The sequence below is a fragment of the Hemicordylus capensis genome, chromosome 5 (assembly GCF_027244095.1).
Source record: "Hemicordylus capensis ecotype Gifberg chromosome 5, rHemCap1.1.pri, whole genome shotgun sequence".
Lineage (NCBI taxonomy): Eukaryota > Metazoa > Chordata > Lepidosauria > Squamata > Cordylidae > Hemicordylus > Hemicordylus capensis.
The window spans coordinates 8,940,730-8,960,086 of NC_069661.1; the positions used below are offsets into that span (position 1 = coordinate 8,940,730).

General features: G+C 41.6%; 1 protein-coding gene across 3 annotated transcripts in view; it reads left to right on the forward strand.

The window, feature by feature from the left end:
• CTNNA2 (catenin alpha 2) overlaps positions 1-19,357 on the forward strand; it is a 783,863-nt gene that overhangs the window by 138,453 nt on the left and 626,053 nt on the right. The gene's annotated exons all lie outside the window — the stretch shown is intronic.

A 19,357-nucleotide genomic window follows, 5' to 3' on the forward strand; every position in this document is an offset into this window, starting at 1 on the left:
TGGGAGTTGTAGTTCAGCAACATCTGGAGTGCCACAGGTTGGGAACCCCTGCTCTAGCTGAAGGGCTTCCCAAATGAAGGGCAAAGAACTAAGCTTCTAAGCCCATTTGAACCCCTGCAGTCCTTGTTTGACATGTTAGGAAGTGTGGACGCCCTTCTGGTTGCTGCATATCAGAGAGACCACTGAAGTATACAGTCCTTTTAAAAAGGAAGAAAGAGACTTTTAGTTCACCAGAAGCTGGGAAGGGCCAAGAGCTGTGCATGTGTGTTGCACTCATGCTGCCTTTGAAAACTGATACCAGTCTCCTAGAATTCTTTAGAAGCACTTGAAACCAACGAAGCAATTTTTTTCATACATCAGACTTGAAGCAACGTGGGGGAAGCGGGGGGTGGGGGGGAGACACCTACACACACACACACACAGCTAAGGAAGGAGCACAACCCTAAAGAAAGCGCCTGGGGAAAGCAGTGGGGGGGGGGGACGACAAACACACACACACACACACACACACACACACACACACACTGCTAAGGGAGAAGCGCAACTCTAAGGAAGGCGACTGGGGAAGCAGTGTGGGAGAAGGGGGGGAACAAACACACACACACACACACACACACACACACACAGGGCTAAGGAAGGAATGCAACCGTCATCCAATAATAAATAAATAATAAAATAAATAAGGAAGGAGACGGGGAAGCAGCATAGAGGAAAGGGGGGAACACACACACACGGCTTAGGAAGGAGCGCAGCCCTCATCCAACAGTAAATAATAATGAAATAAATAAGGAAGGCACCCAGGGGAAGCACCCTGGAGGAAGGGGACACACACACACACACACACACACACACACACACACACGGCTTAGGAAGGAGCGCAACCCTAAGGAAAGCACCTGGGGGGAGCAGGGGAAACAAACACACACACCAATAGTAAATAATAAAAAAATAAGGAAGGCGACGGGAAAGCAGTGTGGAGGAATGGGGGGGGGCACGAAGGAAGGAGCACCTCCCTAAGGAAGGCGCCTGGCCCGGGAAGCAGCATGGGGGAGACAAACAAACTCACAGGGCTAAGGAAGGCAGAACGCCCCAGCAGGCAGCTGCTTAGTCTCCCCGGCCACGTGGTTGTGCAGGGAGGCATGTGCTGGATTCAACCAGCTCGGGGGCGTGCGCTTTGCTGGCTAATGGGAGCGCCCGCCCACCGCTGGAGATCTCGCGGGTGCGCTTTTCAGCTGCTCCTGCACGAGTGGGGGGAGTGCATGGGTTGGGTGCCAGGTCTGCTGGCACCGCAGCCTGGGCACCCGACGCCGGCCAGCCACAGTGGTGAGCTGCGCCTGCGCCTGCTGGGGCTTGTGATTGTGGGGGGGGGGGGGGCAGCCATCTTGTGTCCCCCTTCATGTGGCACCCAGGGCACATGCCCTGTCTGCCCCCGCTGGTTACATGTCTGCTTTTTTGTTTGTTTGCTTGTTTGTTTGTTAAATCTTGGATGCTGTTCTTTGTACACCACCCTGAGACTGTGGATTGTGCAGTATATTAAATCTCTTAACAAACAAACAAACAATCTCTGTTATTGTTGCACAAGTATACTCACACAAACTCAGAGACATAATTCGCGTGGCCAGATATCTCAAAAGACGGCTACATTTATGTTATGGCATTATACGGGGATAAAGTTTTCAAATTCATCATAACTAGAGCTGGCTTCCGTTACTACAAAGTACAACAATGGAAAGGAAGGTTTTCATTTGAGAACTACCACTTCATCTGGCCATGTGAACAGAACAAATTCAGAAGCAAAAGCTTGTTTAAAAAAACTAGATGGGACTAAAAGGAAAGCTATTTCCTTTCTAAAAAATAGAATTTCTTCAATGATTTGGGGTTTTCAGCAATACTATTCAGCATTTCTCTATGGATACAATAAACAAGACTTTTTTCTTATAATGCAATTTACAACAGAATGTAGATGACTGTGTATTATCCTCCCTCTTCTCAAAATGCTGATATATCATTGAGCGGCTGGAAACAGTCAATGACCTGAATAAAAGACAGCCCTGACATTTTAGTGTAAGGCCTTTATCCCTTCTGGATAGAATGCCAGCCTTCCACTCGAATGCACTATCTTGTTGCCTGACTGATTATACTAATAGCATCCCTCTAAGCACTACTTTTCAGAACACCATTCTGGGGGCCAAAACAAAAACAAAAAACAATTCCAATAAAACATGAAAAAGCATAGATTTTCGTTTAGGACTTGTGATTCTGTTCTTCAGAAAGATTGTTAAAAAGAGCCCCTTTTGTCTGAGTAAAAGAAAAGTTTAAACTTGTAAGCAACCAACTCCTTCAAAACGAACTCAACAAAATCTTTCACTTTCTTACTCTTTCTGAGGTCACTTCCAAATATTGCTTTTCCACTTTAGCACTAAAAAGATCAAGCATTCCACCCAGTAACTGCCAAAGGGAGAATGAGGACTAGGTGCTCTCTCCACTGACCCAGCTGGAACCAGCTGCCACAGGACTGCTTCCCCAAAAAGAGACCAACAGCCATTCTCATTGGCCATGTTTTGAGTGAACAGACTAGAACTCTAAACCTGCTCATGCACCTCTTCCTTTTTACTAAGGTAAAAGGTAACATGTTCTGTCAAGTCGATTTCGACTCCTGGCGCCCACAGACACCTGTAATTGTCTTTGGTAAAATACAGGAGGGATTTCCCATAATCTGGGAAACATATGAGCGGGGATTCAAACAGGCAACCTCCTGCTTCTAAGTCAAACATTTCCCTGCTGCGCCATTTTACTAGGGATGTGCAAATCATTTTAATGTAGAAATGTGTCATTTCAAGTGTTTCGATCTCAAAACAAAACAGCCTTTAAATAAAGGGTCTATTTCAAGCTAGTGACAAAACAACTCTGTTTCAATTTGAAACATTTTTACGTTTCGAGCACCATTTTGGAGGCCTGTTTTCCCAGTGGTTTTCTTACATTAGCTTCTGATTGGCTTTTGAGCTAAGTTGGCTTGTTAGCATACAAATCAAGTGTTGTCTTGGGCAACTGTGCCCCCATTGCCTTGAGGGGGAGGGAATACAAAAGGAGGAAGCTTCAAAATGTATTCAAAGGGACTGGACAGCAGAGAGAGCATATAATATGCCTTGATTGATGAGGATATATCAGTTGATTTTGTGATCTTTTCAGCACCAAGTATAATGTGTTGTATTATTGTTGCTGTAACTATCTGTTTTTGCTGGATCTCAGATTGACAAAGGCAAAGCTTTGGTGCCTGCCTTCCTTGAGTTGTGGTTTGGTTTATTTGTGAGATAGTGTTGTGGAAAGAAATGGACAGTGGCAGAGGTGTGTGTGTGTGTGTGTGTGTGTGTGTGATTTCTTATTGACTGCTGCGATGAGCTCCATGTCTAGCTGTGAGACTAACTTGTGTTTCACTCACTGATGTGGTCTGCTCTGCAATTTACATTGCAAGGTGTAAAATGTGGCTGAAGTTGCTTTAGTTGAGCTTATGGCTATTTATTTTATTATTTATTTATTCAGTTTCTATACCACCCTCCCAAAATGGCTCAGGGTGGTTTACAATTAAAACAAAACAGTTAAAATCGACACAGAATATCAAAACACCAAAAAACAACAATTAAACAGTGAGATGTATCTGTACTTTATCCTGTGCTGGTCGTTGACTGTAAAAAAGATGATTGATTTATTGATTGAAACAATGAAAACAATTTAAAAACCCTGAAAAACCATGTTACAACATAAAAAACCCTTTACAACAGTTTAAAAACCCTGGAATGCCAGGCCGAACAGATAGGTTTTAAGGGCTCTCCTAAAAGCCAATAAAGAGTTCAAATTACGGATTTCTGCAGGGAGTGCATTCCACAGTCCAGAAGTGGCTACAGACAAGGCCTGCCACTGAGTTGCCACCAGACATACCGGTGGTAACTGGAGATGGACCTCCTCAGATGACTTTAACATACAGTGTGGATCATGCAGAAGGCGCTTTCTAAGGCTATGTTTGCTGCTAAATAAGGGTACTGCTGTGGCAGCTGTTGCAATGCTAGGAAGTAAGGAGTCATAATTGTGTGTGAGAGGGCAACTTGTGCGCAACTTGTGCTAATGGTGTTACTGCAGTGCAGGCACTATGACTAGCAGTGGATTCGGGGTCAGTGATTCTTTTTTGACCATTTTTGGACTGAGTTTGAAATATGTGTTCTGTGTTGGAAGGGGCAGGTTCTCTTTTACTGTGTGCTTTTATTTTATTATTATTTATTTATTTTCTGAATTTCTATACCACCTAGTGTAGAATTCTCTAGGCAGGGTACAGATTAAAACATATTATAAAATAAAACATTTAAAATTAATCAAAACAGATAGAAATCACAATAGATTAAAAACACACATTAAAATTTAAAATCTATTAATAAAATTTAAAATTTATTAATGCTTTTGGAGTGTTTTTCAAGGCAAGGTTGCAAAATGCATTGCAAATGGCAATGCAAAACTTGTGTGCAGTGCAGCTTGTTCTAAGAACATAAGAACAGCCCTGCTGAAAGAGGCCCAAGGCCCATCTAGTCCAACATCCTGTTTCACACAGTGGCCCACCAGATGCCTCTGGGGAGCCTACAGGCAAGAGGTGAGTGCATGCCCTCTCTCCTGCGGTTGCTCCCCTGCAACTGGTATTGAGAGGCATTCTACCTCTGAGGCTAGGGATGGCCCACACAGCAGTGTTCCCTCTAAGGCGCGCGTGTGTGCACGCACTCACACATTTTTTGATGTCCACTCCATTAATTTTTGATCCTGCTCAGGCAGTATCAGGGAGGCTCCATTCTGAATGCATGTGCTCACACACTGTCTTGATACTGCCACTCAGAACAAAACTGTTTCTGCACACAGATGAAAGAAAAGTGCAGATAACACTAGCCCACAGCCACCAGACGAGTAGCCATGGATAGACCTGTCCTCCAGGAATCTGTCTAAGCCTCTTTTGAAGCCATCCAAGCTGGTGGCCATCACCACATTCCATGGCAAAGAATTCCATAGATTAATAACGTGTTGTGTGAAAAAGTACTTCCTCCTGTCAGTCCTAAATTTCCCAACTTTCAGTTTCATGGGGTGACCCCTGGTTCTAGTGTTGTGAGAGAGGAAGAAAAATTTCTCTGTCTTTTTTCTCCACTCCATGCGTAATTTTATACACTGATCATGTCTCCCCTTACTCATCTCTTTTCCAAGGTAAAGAGCCCCAGATTCTGTTGCCTAGCCTAATAAGGAAGGTGCTCCATGCAACTGATCATTTTGGTTGCCCTCTTTTGCACCTTTTCCAGTTCTACAATAACCATCTTAAGATAGGGTGACCAAAGCTGTACCCAGTACTCCAGATGTGGCCGCACCATAGATTTGTATAAGGGCATTAAAATATTAGCATTTTCGTTTTCAATTCCCCTCCTAATGATTCCTAGCAGTTTCATGGGGTGACCCCTGCTTTTAGTGTTGTGAGAGAGGGAGAAGAATTTATCTCTGTCCACCCTCTCCACTCCATACATAATTTTATACAGCAACATGGATTGGGTGGTAGGGCATGATGGGTGCTACCTACCACTCAACCCATAAAAGAAGTGGGCAATCTGGTTACTTTTAACAACCTTTTAACCTTTTCCCAAAACCCCCATAGAATCCTATGAGGAAAGGTTAAAAAGTTGTTAAAAATCACCCACTTGCCCATTTCTTTTGTGCATTGGGTGGTAGGTAACATCCACCATGCCCTACCATCCAACCCACTTTGATGTCCCTAGGAGCTACCCATGGGGAACAATGGGAAGTTTCAAGTTTCCCCATTGTTCCCTATGGTCGGAACACTAGAAGCATTTAGAATTTTTTCATTGAAACAAGCAGATCAACCACTGTTTTGATGAAATGTTTTAACCATGTGCATTTCATTTCAAGCTTGAAAAAACAACAACACAAAATCAATTTTATGCACATCCCTACTTTTTACTGCATATATTAGATTGCAAGCCATTCCAGCAGAGATCCATCTACTAGCTGTGCAACAGGAGAATAGAGGTTAAAAGACTGAACTACAAATCAGGCAGAACCTGGGTTGAATCCCACCTCTGCTATGAACTCACCAGCTGGCCTTCAGCAAGCCATATACTCTCAGTCCCATAGATGAGGATAAGGATAGCTTTGATAAGAATAATGGTCTACCGTACAGATTGTTGTAAGGATTACAACAAGAATGCATAGGAAGCATTTTGAACACTTAGAGATCCTCTAACAATGCTGTTTATTGTAGTTTCTTTAATTTCATAGGGTAGCATGGAAATCTTATCAATATAGGCAGCCAAGGTGGATAATGATGACAAAAAGTGCATGCAAGACCATGGTAGCTCTCACAAGGCTGTGGAGAGTGTGAGTGGATATTTAACACAAGGGATGAAGAGCTCAAGCAAGAGAGCACAGTGGCAGCAGAAGGCTAGGTCCCTGGAACAACAACTAACCTGCAGAAGAGAACTGGCTGAAAGGACGACGATTCCGGAGACTATCAAACCCTCTTCCCTGAACCTAATTCTTTTCACCCAGCTTGTTTTATGGACTGGTTTTGCTGATAAAAGAGAAATGTTCTAAAAGATACTAGGGCAGTTCACATGATCAACATTAAGGTAGGCAAAGTCTCCTGATACTAGGGCAGTTTAATTCCTGCCCTAATTTGGGAGCTGGGTTTACTCCTGGTTTTAAATCAAAATCAAGAGCAGAGGCCAGGAACTTGACTATGAGCCCCAGCTAGGTGGGACAATTTTTCTTCCTACCTTGTTCCGAAGATGGGGATGGAAGCCAGGGTGGGCCTGCTCATCCTACCCAGCTGGAGCTTAGCTCACAATAAGGTTCCCCGCCTCTGATCTTTTTTTGAACTGACACATAATTGGGAATCAGGAGCACACAGAGCTCCTGAATTCAGGGAGGAGGCTTCTCCTACCCTCAATCCATCATATGAACTGGATTTATGTCAAATCTACAAGGTTTGCCTTAGAACTATTACTATCCTCTGCCTCAAAACTATGACTAGCAAAGTTCAACATTCCTTTTGTAGGGAAGATGTTGAATTCAATTTCTCGATGTATGCTCTAAGCAGCAGCCCTGGTCATTATAGAGGTCTGACTAGTTTCTGCTCCATATGGTAATTTGCCCTTAACCATCCTGAGTACAGAGTAATGGGACTACTACATTATTGCAGCATATCACACTCATTTGCAGAATATTCAACAGTTCCTAGAATGGAAACCAAGGAACTCATTTTCCTCATTTGGCCCCAAGGGACTACTTCTTTCCGAACTTTGCCTATTAGACAATAAAGATGCCGACTTGGGGCCCTGTTGCCTTCTCTGCATTTCATTATACGCCCATTAGAAAATAACTTGCTGTTATTTAACTAGATCACCAGAGGCCTATAATTTTAAAGCAACACTTTTGCTTTAAATGACCCCATCCACTCCATTTTTAATATATATAATTGTCTCCATAGTGCAAATGATGTTACCATAATTCATATGTTTCCCACTTAAGCCAAGTCTATGACTAAAATGGATCCAAGAACATACCAATGCTCACATCATAGGATTAGTAAACCGCCCTGAGCTATTTTTGGAAGGGCAGTATAGAAATCAAAATAAAATAATAATAATACCCCAGTGAGGCACTACCTTGGCGTGGTTGTGGGGCTTGTGTGCTCTGATGAAGGTGAGAGCTATGCCAGAGGTCCAACCATACTGGACAGGTCTCACCAGAGGAGCCAGACAAAGAGTGCCTCTCCCATCAACAATATGGTGAGACATAACTTTAATAAATCTATACCGGATCGGACGTCGCCCGGGTCAACAAGGACCGCGCCAGATGCTATAGTCCCTGGACATCTGGTGGCAAGTGGGCAACAGGACTCAGGATCTTCAGTTGAGCAACCAGGGCTGGAGACTGCAGGGTTACTGGAAGAAACACCACGTAACCAGAAAATATATACAAAAAATGCAGCAAGGAAATAATGATCTGCTATTACAAGTCTAGTCCAACTAGAAGAGGTTATTTAAAAAGAATGTACCAAATTTGGAAAGAGAAGCATCCAGACACAGAAATAACAGAACAAAGGCTAGCAGACCAGAGAAGATTCATAATAAGAAATAAAGTATTCACAGGAGTTGAGCTGGAAGAACTGCAAAGAGCAACACAGGCTCAAGATATGGAAGAAGAATTATCACCAATTGAAGAAGTTGCTCAGGCGCAGGTGGAGGAGGTGTTGGAAATCGAGGATGCCACTGTTGCTGAACTGTTTCAAAATCAAAACCAGGCAACCTCCCCTTTGCCTTCACCTCAAATACCCAAATGCCGTTTAACAGAAAAGCAACAAGAACTAAAGCAAAAAATAACTGAGCACATGAACCAAACAACCACCAGGTTTCGACTTCCAGCTCTACAAACAGTTGCCAAAAAACAACTTGCTCAGGAATTAAAAGATGTCAATGCTGCACTTGCAGAAATAACAACCAAGAATTTGCAAGAAACAAGCCAACTAATGTACAGTGCAGCAACAATAACAACACAAGAGCTCGGATATAAGATCAGTGGACCTATCAAAAAAGAAAGCAGTACATCACCTAAATGGAAGATTAGATTAGAAAATAAAATCTCCAGGCTTAGATCAGTTGCTAGTAAATTGAAAGATATGAAAGACAAGAAGCTGAAGAATGAAAACACCAAACAGTATCTGATCCAAAAATACCACCTAGATTCAAGGAAAATTAGAGAAGTCCTGGAAATAATAAAGCAGCAAATAACAGAAGTGTCAAAGAAGATTAGCAGATACGAAACCAGAATTACACAACACAGGCAGAATCTCCAATTCCAGTCGAATCAGAGACGTTTCTACCAAAGCATAGAAGGAGAAACTGCAAGAAACCTAGAAACACCAAATAAAGAAGAAACAGTGCAATTTTGGGGGAAATTATGGGACAAGCCAATAGATTATAATAAAAAAGCAGGCTGGATGAAAGAGGTAAAAAAATGTAACCAACAAATGCAAGACCTAATAATAACACCAGAATTAATAAGTGAAAGAGCAAAGAAAATTAAAAATTGGACTGCTCCAGGCAACGAACTGCATGGCTTTTGGCTTAAACACCTAACAAGCCTTCATAAACAACTATCAAAACAGTTCAATCACATTATGAAAGGCAGTAATATTGAACAATGGATAACAACTGGGAAAACTCATCTCATCATGAAAGACCCAGCAAAAGGTGCAGTTCCAAGTAATTATAGACCGATAACCTGCCTGCCAACCATGTTCAAATAATTAACTGGAATAATAGCAGATGAAGAGATGCAACACTTATTAACTAACAAACAGCTTCCAGTTGAACAGAAAGGAAATTGCCCGAACACCAGAGGCACAAAAGACCAGCTGCTGATTGACAAAATGGTTTTAGAAAACTGCAAGAGAAGAAAAACAAATCTAAGTGTTGCATGGATTGACTACAAGAAAGCCTTCGATTCATTGCCTCACACATGGATACTAAAATGTTTAGAAACAACTGGTGTCAGCAAAAACATTCAGATATTTATTAAAAAAGCAATGAGCATGTGGAGTACACAGTTAACAATCAATGGCGAGGCACTTGGACAGGTTAACATTAGAAGAGGCATTTTCCAAGGGGACTCACTATCCCCTCTGTTGTTTGTAATCGCCATGACCCCACTTTCACAAATACTAAACAAAACAGGCCTCGGATACCAAACATCTAAAACATCAAGTAAAATCAACCATCTGCTGTACATGGACAATCTGAAGTTGTATGGAAAGTCCCAGTCAGAAATCGAATCGCTGCTAAACACTGTCCGTATATTCAGTAGCGATATAGCAATGGAGTTTGGACTAGACAAGTGTGCTGCATTAATAATGAAAAGAGGAAAAATAACAAAAACAGAAGGAATAGAACTGCCCAATGGAAGCAAGATCAAGAACCTGGAAGAGAAAGAACGTTACAAATACTTGGGCATTCTCCAGGCTGATAACATCGCACACACTGAAGTTAAAAGAAAAATTGGAAGTGAATACATCAGGAGAGTTAGAAAAAGTCCAAACTCAATGGCGGGAACACCATACAAGCCATAAACACCTGGGCTATACCTGTTATCAGATACACTGCAGGAATAATAGACTGGACCCAGGCAGAGCTAGAGACGCTGGATCGTAAGACCAGGAAAATCATGACCATCAATCATGCTCTGCACCCCCGCAGTGATGTAGATAGGCTCTACCTCCCTCGCAGCTCAGGTGGAAGAGGAATGCTGCAAGTCCATCAAACAGTAGAGGAGGAGAAAAGAGGCCTTGAAGAATATATCAAGGACAGTGAAGAAGATGCACTTAAAATGGTCAAGAATGAGAAACTATTCAACACCAATGAAACAAAGCAGGCCTACAAGAAAGAACAAGTCAAGAACTGAGCAGAAAAATGGAGAAATAAGCCACTGCATGGTCAATATTTGCACAATATAAGTGGAAAATCAGACATCACCGACCTGGCAATGGCTTAAGAATGGCAACTTGAAGAAAGAAACAGAGGGTTTAATACTGGCTGCACAAGAACAGGCACTAAGAACAAATGCAATAAGAGCCAAAGTCGAAAAATCCACAAGAAACAGCAAGTGCCGCCTTTGTAAAGAAGCAGATGAAACAGTGGACCACCTGATCAGCTGTTGTAAGAAGATCGCACAGACTGACTACAAACAAAGGCATGACTAGGTAGCAGGGATGATACACTGGAACATCTGCAAAAAATACAAGCTACCTGTAGCCAAGAATTGGTGGGACCACAAAATTGAAAAAGTTGAAGAAAATGAAGATGTAAAAATATTATGGGACTTCCGACTACAAACAGACAAACATCTGCCACACAATACACCAGATATAACTGTAGTCGAGAAGAAAGAAAAAGAAGTCAAAATAATCAACATAGCAATACCAGGGGATAGCAGAATAGAAGAAAAAGAAATAGAAAAAAAAATCACCAAATACAAAGATCTACAAATTGAAATTGAAAGGCTGTGGCAGAAAAAGACCGAAATAATCCCAGTGGTCATTGGCGCCCTGGGTGCAGTCCCAAAAAGACCTTGTAGAGCACCTCAACACCATAGGGGCCACAGAAATCACCATCAGCCAATTACAAAAAGCAGCTTTACTGGGAACAGCCTATATTTTGCGACGATATCTATAATAACCAACAGTATTGATTATAAAATTTAGCCATCCCAGGTCCTTGGGAAGGACTCGATGTCTGGATAAAACAAACCAGTCAATAACAACTGTCTGACTGTGTAAAGAAGAAATAATAAAAAATAAATAATAATAATAATAATAATAATAATAATACTGAGTCAGACCATAGGTCCAACTAGCACAGTACTGCCTACACTGACTGTCAGCAGCTTTCCAAGGTTTCAGGCAAGATCCTCTCCCAGCCTTACCTGTAGATGCCAGGGAATGAACCTGGTACCTCAGATGCTTTTCCACTGAGCTGTTGATATGGAATTGTTTAATCCAGGCCTACTAACAAGTGTATAACTGTTTGATTCAAAGTCTGGTTAAGACTATTAAACAACACAAAGAGCCACTAGGATTGAAACAAGAGAATTGTTTGAGTCAGGAACAGTGTTCAAACCAGGAATGTGTGGCCCCCTCAAGGATGTGAGATAGGAGGCTAGAAATAACAAATGCCAGAATTGAGAGATAGATTACATAGGTACTGTATGCAACTAGTCCATTTGCCAAATCCCTCATTCAAGCAAAAATAAACATCCCAGGCACCAGATACTCATAGGGAGTAAGGTTATCAGAAAGGCCAAGTAGTAGCTTATCTTCCCAGGCTCGAAATAGCATCTTTGGAATGTGTATGCTTAATTACCAATGACATGTATTAATTGCTTTACTGATATGCGTGTCTGAAACCTGTATAAACTGGTCAACTGCGCAGCTTCAATGCACAGTATAAGCCAGACTCTCTGGATTGTACTTCTTCTTTCATGATCACAAAATAAAAAAGCTTATTTTGAGCACACATCCTTGCTGCATTTGACTTCATTCAGTCAGGCAACAAGTATAATTGTGGGAACTCTGTCTAATCCTCTTTGGTTCTGGCAAGACTCCCCATTCTCTATCCATGTGATAGAAGGATGAATGCAAGTGGCTGAATCAAACAGGAGGGCAAGGTTCCAGAGGACCTTTGCCCGCAACACTGTGGCCCCATCCCCAAAGGAGAATATCTGCAGCACTCACATATAGTTACCCATTCCAATGCAAACCAAGGTGGACACTGCTTAGCAAAGGTGACAATTCATGCTCACTACTACAAGACCAGCGGTCTTCCTCCACATCCATGATGTCCTTCACTCATCCCCAGAAAACCCCATTACTCCATTAATACCATATAATTAAAGGTGAGCGACCAGAACTCAGGGGTAGGGCACATGATTTCCATGAAGAAGTTCCTTTGCTCAGGACTGGGTCAAGCCATACCAACTGGACAAAGACACACATTTTAAAGTGATGGCTCGCTTATATTTAGCAGGATTTAGAAATTGTTCCTTTTCAATAAATGGCAGGGTTGTATTCCCTCTAACAGCATTCCCTCTAACAGGGATTCCCAGATGTTGTTAATTACAACTCCCATAATCCCCAGCCAAATGCCATTGCAGCTAGAGATGCTGGGAATTGTAGTGAACAACTGCTGGGTATCCCTGTTAGAGGGAACACTGGTTGTAAAGGGCATTCCATGAGTTCCTGTTGGCAGCTGAGGAAGGGCTTGATGGATCCCTGTGCTCACTTGGTATACAAAAGCTTTGTATTTTCTGAAGATTTCTGTGTTACAACAAAGGTTTATGAAGGGTTGCTACAGTATAAAGATACAGCATGCTTCCTGAAAAGAGTTAGATATTTACTACTAATATTTAAACACTACTTTTCAACAAAAGTTTCCAAAGCAGTTTCCACAGAAAAAAATAATAGATACCTAAGATTTAAAGGAAGCATGAATTAGTAGTAATGGTGGACCTCAACTACCCATATATCTGTTAGGAGTCAAATTCTGATAAGTGTGGAATCTCCCAAAAATTCCAGACAGCTTCCCTTTTCAGAAGGTAGAGGAATGAACAACATAGGAACATCAAAGCTGCCATATACCGAGTCAGACCATTGATCCATCTAGCTCAGTATTGTCTACACAGACTGGCAACTACACAGACTGGTCAGCTACCCTTCTTAATCTGAACATCCCAAGCAACAAAAAAGAGTTGATCACTGAGATTGAAGAAATGGGCACTGGGGGCAGGGGTGAACTTATAATGCTGGAATTCTTTATCTTATGGAAAGCTAAGAGTCAACACCTCAAAGACAAGGAATAAAATGGAACACTGGGCTGAAACTAATGAAATGAAATTCAACCAAAACAAATGCAAAGTTTCTGCCCTTAGGCAAAAGTGACGAAATGCACAGGTATAGTTTTATGGCTAGCAGGTGTCGGAATATTATTTGCAACTTGCCTTAACAGTCAAAAAGCACAGTTGGTAGCACTTCCTTATCAATGACACTTGTGGCTGTTATCTCCCCACACCTTGCAGCTATTTTATGATGGCACTGCTTTAAGGAATGTCTCAAAGGGGAGGGGGAAAACCAGGCCAAAGCTGCAAGCGAGATCTCTTGAGAAGTGTGAGTGAAAAATATAGCACTTGGAAGCAAATTGGAACTTTGGGGGTTAAAAGTAACGCTTTGGCTTGTATAAAATGCGCAGGTGTGAAAGTTGTTTATTGCACAGTATATAAGATGAATGAACTGCCTGGGGTGGGGGGCGCACCCAGAAGCTTTCACTGGCATGAAATAAAGCTTTGTTTGAAACTTTGATACTGGTGTCTGGTGAAAATTTACCTAACCAAGAAATGAGCGACAGAGAGAATCTCTCCCTTCTAACACAGGGAAGGACTTGAAGCCATGTCTCCCCAGGCCTGGTTCAACACTCTAACTGCTACTACGCCCCTCTGCCTCTTATTTGTCCATTTGTGTGAGGTATATATTTCAGAAGAAAAAGGAGATTCAGATCCCCATTTTTGTTGTGCATTGCTTGAAGACTGTGATCTCTTCCAATTTGTGTTTAATCTTATTTCTGTGTCTTGCAAATTGAGGCTGCAATCCTATATATTGCTTACCTTGGAGTAAGTCTCATTAATCACAGTGCCTCACTTCCAAGTAAATATGCATGGGATTGCACTGTGTTATACAAATAGAGAGGGAATAAACTTTTTAAAAACTAATTATTCTTGGAGAAGGGGTCATGATTGCATTTCTTTATCAAAAGTAGGGCTGAGGGCCTGATTCAGTACTTATAGGTACATGCCCTGCATCTTTTAAGTACCTAGCAACAACCCTGCCTATCATCCAACATTGTATAGCTCAGAAAGCTAGCCCAAAAGAAAGTGGTTCATGGGACATGAGATCCAGTCAAATTCCAAAACAAACAAGGTTTGAAATCAAGACTTCCATCTTTTGCAAACAGAAAATGTCTGTGTATTTTAGGGCCTCATCTAGATGCCATTTTATGCACGAAAACAATCATGTAAACTAGTGGAAAGCGTTTGTAAATTTTTGATCCTTATCTACTGCAGAGAGCCCCAATCCACACAAATGGGCTTGGTTAGTTTCAAACATTTTGAACAATATTCAGGTATGGAAATCTGAGCCCCAGGTTATTACATTTCCTTTTTTTAGTACCTTGTACATAATTTTTCTAACTCTGATTTCTGCCAAACTGGAAATAATTGGGCAGGTGCTTAATTGAGGTAATTAAGCAAAAGGCAGCCTTTTCCTGTTTGCTATATACTACCTGAGAAGACAGGTTATTAACAAAGCTGATTACTTCACTGTCTTGTTTTTTTAAAAAAATCTGCTTAATGCCTAAGTATAAGTACAATTGGAAAACAAAGTAACAATTAAGCATTCTGTATTTCTCCACTTTTATTAACTTTCTCTAATTAATCACATTTTAAAGGCCTACTCTATTTTTGTATATTACAAAATCAGATGAGGGCATTGAAACAGTTTTTCTTCTGCACCTTGTTATGTTATCCAACCTGCAGCAGAAAAGAGCATTAGATATTTCAGGAACTATCCAGAAAGATGTACCTTCCTTCTGTACTGGATACATACAATTCTGTCCACTTCATATGCATACAATTGTATGTATGATTGTATACATAAAATCTAACAATATCGGCCAGTGCTTAAGAGGATGAGTTGTGGACCAAGTAGTACAGTTTCTGGTGCTCATCTCACCTCTTCATGAACTCATTAGCTTGCCTTAGGAAAGCATGATCTCTCAACCTCTTCCCACTGCCTGCAAACGAGGGGATAATAATGACCAACCCTAGACAAACTCAGTGCCAGGTCTCAAGGGAAATACAAGGTCGAGGAACTAAGTTACTGGTTGTAACTAAGGAATCAGTTCACCAGAACTGTCAGCTCAGAAGTTAAATTGGGCATTTGAGATCAATAGCCAGGATAATAAATCAGTTGGTGGGCAAGAAAGCAGGAGGAAAGATGCAAGAGCAGACATGTGGCAATGATGTAAAGGAGAAAAGTCTAGTAATAACTGGAAACCAAAAACAGCAAGGTTAACTAAATCTTGTAGTACCCCAGGGCTCACTCTGAACCATATTCAGACCTTCCAGGGCCAGCCAAAACCAATCGCAAACCTCTGAGGCAGGGTTAGCTGCAAAGCCTCTTCACCAGATTAAAGTCCCCATAGGCATGACAGCCTGTATCTCGGAATAGCTCAGCTGCATTACAGACTAGGAACCCAAATCCCGGGTTCAATATCGGTTGATGCTGACCAATGTTTAAAATTTCAAAACTAGCTACAGTGTACATCCCTGGGGCAAGACTCTACATGAGTTCTGAGCCGAGCCGAACCGGGTGGGGTGGGTTCCAAAGGGGGAAAAACCAAACTGGTCAGGTCTGGTTCGCACTCGAACTGAACTGGGCCAGGTGGTTTTGTACACACCCCTAGTGACAATGTCATCCAGCCCAAATCAAGATGGGGCCACATAAGCCTTTGACGTGCAATTGCACTAACTTGTGGACAGCGTAACCTATCTGAACCACATTTGCTACAGCTGTATGGACACATAGGGATGCCCCAATGGTGTAGTTTGCAATGGTGTCATCCACCCTGATCCAAGATGGTAGGTGTGTGAACTTTTGAGGCACAAGTGCATTAACTTGAGGACCATCTAACCAATTTGAACCAAATTTGGTACAGTTATAGTGAGTGACACACAGGGACACCTCAATGGTCTAGTTTGTAATGTCATCCACCCCAATCCAAGATGGAAGATGCATGAACATTTGAGGTGCAAGAGATCTAACTTGTGGACCTCGATTTGAACCAAATTTAGTTCAGCTGCAGAGTCAGTGAGAGGAAATTAGGCTGATTAGTTCTTACTAGAACAACTTGTTCTAAACAACTGTACCCAACACAGGGCACAGTACTCCAGATGAAGTCTGAGTTATTGGAATAAAGCAGAACTACTACTTCTCATGGCACAGAAATGATAACTCCTTAAATGCTGGATGATGGGCCAACACCATCTTTAAGGTTTGATTCTCACATATTTGATTCCAGTACCTCCTGTAGCAGGCCTGCTCAACTTTGACCACCAGCTGTTTTTGGATTACAACTCTCATGATCTCCAGCTACAGTAGCCAATAGCCAGGGATTATGGGAGTTGTAGGCCAACATCTGCATGAGGGCCGTGCAGACCTGTCCTATAGTCTTCTGGGACCTGGTCAATGTTTTCAAAGAAGGGCAATCTCTTGGATCTATAGGTAACAGCATTGGGCAGATTTTATTTTCCCCTGCTATTTTAGTTAGTTTCCTTAAGAACTGCCATTTCAGAGACCGTGTAAAGAGTAATCTTTCCAACATCAACCATATCCAAATTTCACTAAAGCTCAACAAATGGGCAAAGTTAAAGCTTACATTTACTAGAGTCAATGGTGTTACACCTAAAACATATGCTTCAATATTATCAAGTGTGAGCTTTGTTTCCAATAATGAAGACTTCTTTCACAGTTAAAACAATAAAAGGATGTAATTAATTCTCAAGTGGGCACCCATAACTAGAATTCCAGGCAGCATTCAGATCAACCTGGAAAATCAATTCATTCAATTCCCCTGTGCTTTATACTAAGTCTGCAAAGAGTCAGTCAGACCTTTAATCAACATCAGGTGAGGAAAGCAATACTCTACACAAATAAGTAGGGATTTAGTATGCCTAGTTTCTTAAAATGAGAAGTAACCCTTGCATCAATAAATCTTCACAAGCTGCTTAAAAAAAAAATCAAAATATCTTACCAGATGATTATTTTTTCAGCCCTTCTATTAAAGCAGATTATAATAATTATATCCCAATGGCATATTTATTACAGGAGCTTTCACAAGTTAAATTTTCAAAATGTGGATATATCACAGGAAGATTTTTTAAATTTTTTTCCAAAATAATGATGGAATGCTTTTGAAATGTCAGGTAGGACAATTAAATGTTGTCACGTTATGCGCGCACACACACACACACACACAATTCAATTGTTATCAATTATATTGAACAATTCAATTCAATTCCTTTATTACAATCACAGACCAGCTCAATCTTTAACATGTATATGTTGCCCTTTGTCCTGGCACCCCCCAGGGCAGTGAATGACAAATTAAAAACCAGAAATGTATACCGTGATCATAAGGATCTCATTAAAAAAAAAAACCCTCGAACTCCACACAACCAGGAAACCAGGAGAGCCATCTATTGACCAAAAGCCTTAACAGAGCAAGCAAACTTCAGTTACAAATGAAGGAGCAAGGCAAGTCTCTTCCGAGAGAGAGTTTCATAGCTTGGGATCAATCACTGAGAAGGACCCATCCTGCATACTTGACAAACAAGCTTCAGCAGATATCAGTACACTGAGTGGAGGAGTCCCAGCCCATTTATTCAGGTGGACAGATTCAGCTGAGAGCAGGTGGTTGTAAGGCACTTGGGCCCAAGTTGTTTAGGGGTTTAAATGGGTAATAGCCAGCACCTTGAACTGTATTGAGGAACAAACTAGCAGTCAGTGCACTGTCTTGAAGACAGGTGAAATATGTGTGCCGCAGAAGGCTCCAGGTACCACATTCTGCACCATTCATAGTTTCCAAATACTTTTTAAGGGCAACCTCACACAGAGCACTGCAGCAAGCCAACTGCAACATGACAAAGGCATGGGTGACACAGGACAGATCCATCTTCTCGAGGAAGGGGTGCAGCCGGTGCACCAACCAGAACCAAAGGCAGTCCTGGCTACCACTGCCACCTGATACTCTAAAGCTGCCTGATACCCAAGAACTAGATCAAGGAGGACCCCCAAGATGTGAACCTGCTCCTTCAGAGGGAGTGCAACGCTCTCCAGGACAGGTTGAAGCATCCTACTCAGATTAACCCTTCTATTAACCACCGTCACAGCTGTCTTGTCGGGATTGCATTTCAACTTGTTAGCCTGCATCCAGGCCATCACAGCCTCCCCCCCAGGCTCAGAATCTCTTCTACTTCCCTGGGATCAGGTGTCATGGTGAAACGGAGCTGGGCATTATCTGCATATTGATGACATCACAGCCCAAATCTCTGAATCATCTCCTCCAGCAGTTCCATGTATATGATAACATGGGGAAGAGGACTGCATTCCCCTCATGTGTTCATAACAGATGTTCATTATGTTCATTATTACAGAAGACAAATTTGCTGTAGCTTTTAAAAATGTTTTCTCAATTTAGAAAAACCAAATACTAAGACATCCCCTAAAAGAACTATTACATATAGTGATCTACTGAGGGCCTATATACACCCATGTAAAATATGTTATAGAATCTTCTATCCTCCTAACTGAATCCATTTACTGTATAATATTCTGCTCATTCGTTCCCTGACAAACACACTCCAAAGGTGTGATTCTACTTTGCTACTTAGTTGACTTTAGTGACTTTGATAGTTGCCTGTGACCTTGAAGTGTTTCTTTCCAATAGGATTTTCATTACAGACAGCACAGATGCACTATCTTCTGGAGGAACGCTAAAAATATATATACAGGGCAGCAGATATTTTATCCTCCCAATACCTTTTCACCCAGGCCTCAAGGGGCTGATAAATGCAATTAAAGTGTAATATATTGATCAGAATATTTAAATGCATTATCAAGCAACCAGCAAAATGCTGCTTTGTTAATTGAGCTGAGAAAATC